This window comes from Mangifera indica, chromosome 12 (genome assembly GCF_011075055.1).
Source record: "Mangifera indica cultivar Alphonso chromosome 12, CATAS_Mindica_2.1, whole genome shotgun sequence".
NCBI lineage: Eukaryota > Viridiplantae > Streptophyta > Magnoliopsida > Sapindales > Anacardiaceae > Mangifera > Mangifera indica.
In genome coordinates this window covers 4421735-4430766 of record NC_058148.1, presented here as the reverse complement: position 1 = coordinate 4430766, position 9032 = coordinate 4421735, and the positions used below count along the sequence as shown (strand labels likewise).

Genomic DNA, 9032 nt, shown 5'->3' with positions numbered 1-9032 from the left:
CAAAATAAAAAAATAATTTTTTTTATACATTGTGATTGAATATTAATGTCCGTTCTTTGATCGATGCAATTGTAATTTTATCCTCTTTATAAATGGAGATGAATTTAGAGTTTTATAAAATATTAACTATTATAATAAATTTAATTATTTGACGAGAGTTTTGATTTGTCTATACTGTTAACCCACAACAAAGGTTATTAAAAAAAATTGTCCCACGACAAAGTTATTTGAAAAAAAATAGTACACTTTCTTCTGCTGACCTTATGTATTACTAAATTAATACGAAGTGACCTGTGTACTATCACCAAACTAAGCCGAGCACTAACGTCAAGCCACATAAACCCAATTTGAAATAAATTAACAGCTGAATAAATGATAAATATAAAGTCTCTAGAAACTCGTTTGCACACCAATCGTATTGAGTCCGGTTGGACTGAGAGTCCAACATAATGCTCTAGTCTGTGCTATATGTACTATAGACAGATTAAATTCACAAGTGGGACACAGAAACAAAGTCTCCAGTATAGTTTTCAGTTTTGGTTGAACACACTTGGCAGCAGGCCATCACAAATCACAATGGCAGGCATGGTATTGTGACAGCAAAATCCCCTAGCAGATGGAAAGTAACAACTAAAAGGAAGAGCGAAGAATCGCAACTTTTAAAATAATTCTGGGTATATACAAGAACGCAACTGTCAGATGTTTGTAACTGTTGACGTGAATCCGAAAATCCTCAAAATTCAGTCCCCCATGGGCAACCAGTCTTCTTTCAAAATGTCTAAGAACCTTGCTTCCATACTAGTAGAACGAAAAAAGGAAGATGAATCCAATGATAGACAACCTTGGCCAATTGCCCAGCAGAATTAGAGATTCAAAGTTTCCTAGAAGCCCTAAGATTGTATTCAAACTTCAGAAGATTTGCCCTCAGCAACATTGCCTTAGTATCTTGATCAAATTCATTGCCAGTCTGCAAAACCCGCTGGAAATTTGCATATCTTTGATCTGAATGTCTTGCAAACAGAATCTTGTTGTGTGAATCAATGTGAACCTGCAGAGATGTGATAGGCTTGATCAAGAAAAATAATACCAAACAATGAAACTCAAATTCTCCCAGAAGAACTTGATTCTAAGCTAGTATTCTCAAAAATTTGAGATTTATCTCTTTAACATGCAATTCATTGATATCGGAATCCACAACATATTGAAATTCTAAGAGAATTGCAAGAGTTGTTTGTCTCAGTATGATCCCCTGAAAGATAGCAAATCCACAACAGCAGCACTACTGTCTATTGGGTTACTGAAATTTTTCCACTACCGTCTACTGCCATAGATAATTAACAAAACTCATAAAGATGGTAACTTAGTTTACCATCTCTGCCCTCCTGCTTCTTTTAAGAGACTATTTAGCTCATATGGGATTTTCAATCTTCCAATCAGATTTTTGAATGCCCTTTTCTGTTTATAGTACCAAAACTCCCCTAACCTAAATCCCATCTCTGCCCTCCTGCTTCTTCTTTTAAAAAACTAGAAGGATAGCATCTCACCCAGCTTAAGAAATGAGAATTCGCGAGATGAGCCAAGTCGCTCGTCTCAAGGTTCAAGGTCGGGCTTGAACTCCTTTTTTTAAATATATAAAGCTCAAACTTGGGCTCAGGTTTGTTTATGTGTAACTCGTTTATGTGTGACTCGTTTTAAATTTGAATCAAATTTAATTCAAATTCAACCCTAATGAAAACAATAAAAAAAACAGTGAAGCCCATGTCGCGCACCATGCTTCCGAAAAGATGAATGAACAATAGAGGGCCACAAGCAGGAAGCTGAAGCCACGGAAACAGTCATCGGGCCCTCAAAATCAGAAGCTCAAAGGACACAAAGCAACAGGGAGAGACCAGAAAACAAAGGAAAGGAAAAACCAAAAAAGATGCAAATGAATATGAAGACTAAAGTACCAGATTTCTTGAGACTTTGAGCCGCCGGAGAGGAGAGGAGTTGAGACGTCGAAGTCGTAGACGGAGAGGAGTCAAGACGCTGGGACGGTGAGGAGTATGCTCAGGTAACTGAAAATCATTTTATTGCAGAGTAGAAAAAACATTTGATAACTCATCCAAATCTTATACACATGAAACGCGTTTCTGGAAAGAAATGCATTTCATAATTCTTTAAAATAATTAAAACTGCCCCAAAACTTTTTGTACCGGTTTCGGGCCGTTTTGGAACCCGAAACGTTTCAGCAATGCAAAAACGCACTCTTTAGTGCATTCTGTGCTTCCTTTGTCTTTTGGCGCAAAACTCGTGAACCAATTCTCTCTTCTTCTCTCAATTGCAATTCTCTGTAGTTCTTCTATTTTCTTCTAGAATTCTCTAGTTTGAAAAGCTACCACGTGCATCAATGGTATCAGAGCCTTGACCTGGCCATGGATGACGAAACTCGCACTCAAGAATTGCGACGTGAACTCACACAGATGATCACACAACTGGTGTAATCAGAGCATCGACAACAAGATCGTTTGCAGGAATCACAAACTCGACTGCAACAATCAATGGAGGTTCTGCAAAATTTGATACGTGGCCTGAGCCTCGAACAAATATAAGTAATTTCACAATCGGCGTGCATTAAGATGAAGGTACCTCCAAATCAGTTCAGGACTCTCGACATCCATGGGCAAGGGCAACATGGATAGATTTCCCTCACTTCAATGGTGATGAATTTCATAGTTGGATCTTCAGAGTGTAGTACTACTTTGAGGTAGATGAAATTCTCATCAATGATCGCATTAAAATAACTGCTCTACACTTGGAAGGTCGAGGAACGTAATAGCATCAAGGATTCATGTGAGCTAGGAATAAAGTTGTTCTGTCTCGGGAGGATATACGACAGCTATGAGAGCTAGATGTGGTAACTGTGTATACAACAATCCCTTGGCGGATTTGAAAAACCGTAAGCAGGTAAATTCATTGCAGCAGTACCTTGATAGATTTGGTGAATTATATCCACAGGTTGGTATTCAAGAGGACCAAGCCTTAAATTTTTTCTTGACTGGATTGGTGGATAAGCTGCAAATGCTGGTGAGGATGTTTAAGTCTCAAACACTCTCCGAAGCTTGTTCATTGGCCAAACTGCATGAGATTACAGTGGCAGCTCTTAAGGAGCAACCTAAGCCTATAACTAGAACACCACAAGTCACTTCTGCTAGCAAGTCTGTGTGCCAATGCCTGACTGCAAATATTCCTAGATTGCACCCACCAGCTCCTAAGAAGACAACCACTAGTAAGATGTTTGAGTAAAAAATGGCCAAAGGAATATGTTTCCGGTGTGATGAGGAGTTTGTTCCTAGTCACAAGTGTAGAAGGAAACAAGCTTTTATCATTCAACTATATGTTGAACCTGATGACGAGGAAGGAGGAGAAGTGGTGGAGCAAGAAGTCAGAGTGGAGGAACTTGGTTTGATGCAGCTTTCTCTCCAAGCTTGACATGGTTTAGTAGGCTTCCGAACGATGAGACTCATTAGCATGCATGGTCGACGAAGGCTCTTTATCCTCGTTGATTCAGGAAGCACTAATAACTTCTTGAGTAGGCATACTGCTCGGAGGTTGGGCTGTTTGATTAAGGAGGTGAAGGGAGTTCAGATGATAGTGGCCAATGGCTAAGAACTCCAATGTAAAGGCTTGTGTGAAGGTTTAGAAGTCAGGGTGCAGGGACAAATCTTTACATAGATTCCTATACTCTTCCCCTAGATAGTTAAGATTTGATTCTTGGGGCACAATGGCTGGTTGGACTTGGTGACATAGTTAGGAAATTTGAGGCATTGACAATGAACTTTTCAATTGGAGGACATCAATGTTTCTTGCAGGGTTATACAGAGAGGAAGGTTGTATTATACAGATAACCACTAACATTCATGTTTCACTTGTGGTAACTCAAACATGTCTTGTACAAAGTACGACAAGAATTACTGGCATGTGGTTATATAGTGGTGACATACCTAAGGTCCTTGATATTTTGAGACCACCTTCAGTGGCTTTAGGTGCCATGTCGAACAGTCAAGATAGTGATATTTCCCCCATATTTGATTTTCATTAAAAAACTAGAGATAACATATATATTAAGTTGTCTGGCCATGTGACAGAATTTTGAGTACAAAGTGTCTTGCTATTGCTCTCCCAATGGTCGATATGAAGTTGTACATGCAAATGGTGGATTCATGCAATGATGATTGTCCCAATCATCTATTAGAAATTTAAAAAAAAAAAAAATCATTCGAGGACACACTTGTGGTAGAGATCAACTGTTTTCAACTCATTGCCAATGCTTTTGGTATACTAATTATCTCACATATACTATCTTAGATTCAACAAGTTCATAGGAACTATGGTATGATTTAGAGATAAATAGTTTCAAATACTTGTGAAAATTAAGAGAATTGAAACCGATCGATTTTTAAAATTAAAAATTGAAACTTAGAACCTACAAAATAGATTCTAGATAAGAATCGATCTTACAGGTTTCAAATAAGTTCTGATTCTGACTAAACCCTGTACTATACTCTAAGTGGTGTAAAATACTTTAGTTCCTTTTGTATAGTTAAACACAATAACAACTTTTTGAAATTTAATCTCTTATTAAATATATGCAACATTAACCATGAAAGTCATTATGTACAAATTAATAGCAGTAAAAGCAAATTGATGTCCACAACAATATGTACAAAGGCGGAATAGTTTGAAAGAAAGAAAATTAATTACAACGATATATCCACAACAATTTCAGCTGAAGCTTGACTAAAAACTAGTCATCAAATCCGTCAATTGGATATACATTAGAAGACTTTTTCTGCATTATGTTTCCTTGTTAATAATTTAGAATTGAGAATATTTGTTCTCTATGATTATTTGTTAGTGATTCATAATTCATGCCTACATTCATGTTAAAGAGCAAGCATACAAACTAATAATATTACTAATTTAGAAGTCTTTTTTCGGATGATGTTCACTGAAATTAAGATAAAACTATTTGTAATAATTTACTATTTAAAAGGTTTCTTTTACATAATGTTTAAGTGTAAGTTTCGGTTTTGGTTTCGGTTCCGATTCTTTACAAGGTGGAATCAAAACTGGAATTGATCTGTTCCAAAAAAAGAGAATCGAAATCTATTAAAGTAAACCAGTTCTAGGTAGGAACCAAAACTGAAAGCTTTTGGAATCCACAGTTCTGATTTCAATTTAGTTTTTTTCTCACCTCTATTTATACCAGTTCTAGGGAGGAACCAAAATATTTAAGTGAAATAATATTTTAGTATTTTTTTATTACATTTAACTAAAAATAATATCTATTTATACCTATCAGTATTTGCTAAATATAATAATAATTTATGTCTAATAATTTTCAAAGTAATCTACTTTAATAAAAGATTCCCTGAACCAAACATATCCTGGAGGGAAATAATGTCAAATTATTTTGTGATAAATTTTTCAAAATGTGACTCTAAATTCCATTTAAGTTATTATTGGCAATGCGTATAAAATTCATGGTAGTCAAATCATGTATCCAAAATCTAATTTTATGTATTATGTATTGAGTATCATATCATATCATATAATACAGCTTTTAAGAAATAAAATAATAAAAAATATAATTGATACGATATCATTTTAAAAAATATTACAAGCACCTTTAAAAATTTAAAAATTTTCAAATACACCTCATTACATCATCATTTTCTCTAGAAAATATATCGATCCATATTGATAATATGTATCGTATTGTATGATATATTCATTGTATCATATTAATTGTGATATACTTCATAAAATGTATCATTTTTCATCTATATCATAGCGTATTATAAAATATATACCGTGTATCGTAGAATACTGATAATTATGATAAAATTTAAATCTAATTTACGATTTAAAATCTTTGTGGCGAAAATTTTAATCTCATTTGCAATTCAAGATCCTTATGGCGAAAATCTAAATCCTATTTGATTTAAGATCCCAGCAAGGAAAAGGTCTAAAATTTAAATCTCATTTGCAAATTAAAATTCTTATTGAGAATGGGTAGACCATTCAAGTAAATGTTAGATTAAATAAATCTCATTTTTAATTTAAATTCCTTATAAGAAATGGGTGCATTATTTAAATCTAATATAAATTTCAAAATTCCAATAGAATATGGGCAGAAGAATTAAATCACTTTTTCTTTAATAATCAAAGACTTGCCCGTATTGATTGAATGAATAAACTCAAAACTCGGTGATCAAACCCACAACCATTGCATCAGATAAGTCAAGGTTTTAACACAGACTTTTTCCTTGAACGTTCTACCAGAAGGTCAATTAAATAACATTTATTTTAAAATCCATACAAGGAATGGATAGAACATTCAAGCGAAATTAAAGTAATCAGCCTAAACATTAGGGGCCTAAGTGAAATTGCCCCTAAAGTTGAAGATTAAGAAAATAATGCCCTATTTATCTAAAATGACTAAAATACCCTTGAGATAAACCAAAAATTTTGCATATCCCTAACCATTTTTTTCCCCAAATTCACTATTAGAATTCAAAGAAAAACCCCAGGCTCTCATATTTTATTTAATTTCAAAATACCCGTACATTTATCTAACATTTCATTTAACACCCTTAAATATGTTGTCGAAATGCCCCTATATTTTATCAAAACGTCCCTATGTATTACTAACATTTCATTTAAAATATTCTTACATATCAAAGTACCTTACACACTTTTCTAACATTTTTTAACCCCTTATATCTATCTAACATTTCATTTAAAACCTTCATAAACTATTTAATATCAAAATACCTCCATTATTTTTCTAATATTTTTTTAACCTTCTGTAGTTATCTAATATTTTATTTAACTGTAACATCCATGGTCTAATAACTCGGCCCACTGTCAAGATATTGTCTACTTTAAACACAAAGTCCATCATGGTTTTGCTTTTGGGCTTTACAACCCAAAACGCGTTTTAACAGTTTAAGGAGCTTATAGATTATTTAACCAGTCAAATTCTCCCACCACTAATCGATGTGGGATATATAGACAGAGTACAGACAGACCCAGCATCTCTCCCGTGCTTTATAGATGTGGGATTTGTCTAAGGGTATCACATACACCCCCCCTTACAGGACTTAGTGTCCTCACTGAGATTTGCCCCACCATCATTTAAGAGGACATGCAGAGCCATTTTGATACCATTTGTAACATTTCTGGTCTAATAACCCAGTTCACTGTCAAGATATTGTCCACTTTGAACACACAGTCCATCATGGTTTTACTTTTTAGGCTTTGCAACCCAAAACGCGTCTTAACAGTTTAAAGAGCTCACAGACTATTTAACTAGTCAAATTCTCCCACCATTAACCGATGTGGGATACATAGACAAACCCAGTATCTCTTTCGTACTTTCTCGATGTGGGATTTGTCTGAAGGTATCACATTAACACCCTCATATATTATCTTGTATCGAAATATCGCTATATTTTTCTAACATTTCCTTTAAAACCTTCATATATTTTTTAATATTAAAATGTCTCCATATTTTTCTAATATTTCATTAAAACCTTTATACATTATTTAATAAGAAAATACCTCCATATTTTTTTAATATTTCATTTAACCTCCTATATTTATTTAACATTTCATTTAACACTTTCATATGTTGTTTTTTTATCAAAATGTTCCTATATTTTTCTAACATTTTATTTAAAACTTTTATATGTTGTTTAACATCAGAATGCTCTCATATTTTTTAATATTTTATTTAACTTCTAGATTTATCTAAAATTTCATTTAACACCTTCATATGTTGTCTTGTATCAAAATGTTCCTATATTTTTCTTACATTTCTTTTAAAACCTTTTTACTTTTTTTAATATCAAAATGCCTCTATATTTTTTAACATTTTATTTAACCCTATATTTATCTAATATTTCATTTAACACCCTCATATATTGTCTTGTATTGAAATGTTTCTATATTTTTCTAACATTTTATTTGACCCCCTAATATATCATCAAATATCTAATGCCCCCTTTGTATAACATACAAATTTAATTTAATAAATAAAATTAAGTTTTGAGTTAAAATTCATATAAATAACGAATTAATTTGTTTCGATTTGAATTCAAAAATACGAATTTTTTCTTTCGAACAAACCCATAATATCAAATATTTAGTAAAAATGAGAGTGAGAGTGAGAATTTGAATGATATGAGAAATGTATGAGAGTGAGGGTTTATATAGAAGTAGTGAAGAGTAGTTTTATTATTTTCAAAAGTTTTTGGGGCATTTTTGCTTGAGACTTTGAAAAATGTAACATTTTTGCTTAGAAAATGGAAAATGAGGCATTTACTTTAATTTCCCAACATTTAAATGTCATTTTAAATTCAATCCACTTTACGATATGGGTAGGAAAATTAAATCCCATAATCTAGATCTCTTAGATAATGGGATTCGAGGGGCTAATGTTAGATAAGATAGAAGATCTTTTGAATTAACAGGTCATGAACCTATAAGTGCAACACATAAAAGCCCAAAATGTAGCAGTCCAAGTAAAAAAACAAAGGAGCCAAGAGGGGAATTGTCTTTGCTCCTAGTTTGGAGTTTAGGCACTGTAAGCTAAATATCTTGCTCAAACAGTTGACGCTGGGAGGGCCTTAATTATTTACAAAGATAATTCATTCAAAAGTTCTCACTTTTATATAATTCACGACGAAGCAAAGCTTGAAATCGTGTGTAATACAAATTCAAGCTTAGTCTTCAAATCCATAAGGACAAGAGTCTATGGCAATGTTGAGAATTTGAGACAATGTTGAAGTTCCAACGAAATAGAAGAATCAAAGGGAATAAACGATGAATGATATTTTTCAACATAACAAGAAGCAGAGAGGAAATCAATCAGTCATCAAACAAAGTTAAGCTAAAAGAAGTTTGAAATGACCAGAATCATTGAGCGTTGCATATGCAAGAAGGTACAAATTTAAAAATCGCAAATTGCACAGAGAGCATGGCTA

The 9032-nt window shown here is 33.2% G+C and overlaps 1 long non-coding RNA gene across 1 annotated transcript; it reads right to left on the bottom strand.

Moving 5' to 3' along the window:
* Positions 1 to 346: 346 nt before the first annotated feature.
* On the bottom strand, positions 347 to 2111 carry LOC123193641. Its single transcript, XR_006497114.1, has 2 exons — positions 1950 to 2111; positions 347 to 1048 (listed from the first exon to the last, which is right to left on the bottom strand). It is a non-coding gene; the product is annotated as an uncharacterized LOC123193641 (long non-coding RNA).
* Positions 2112 to 9032: the final 6921 nt, after the last annotated feature.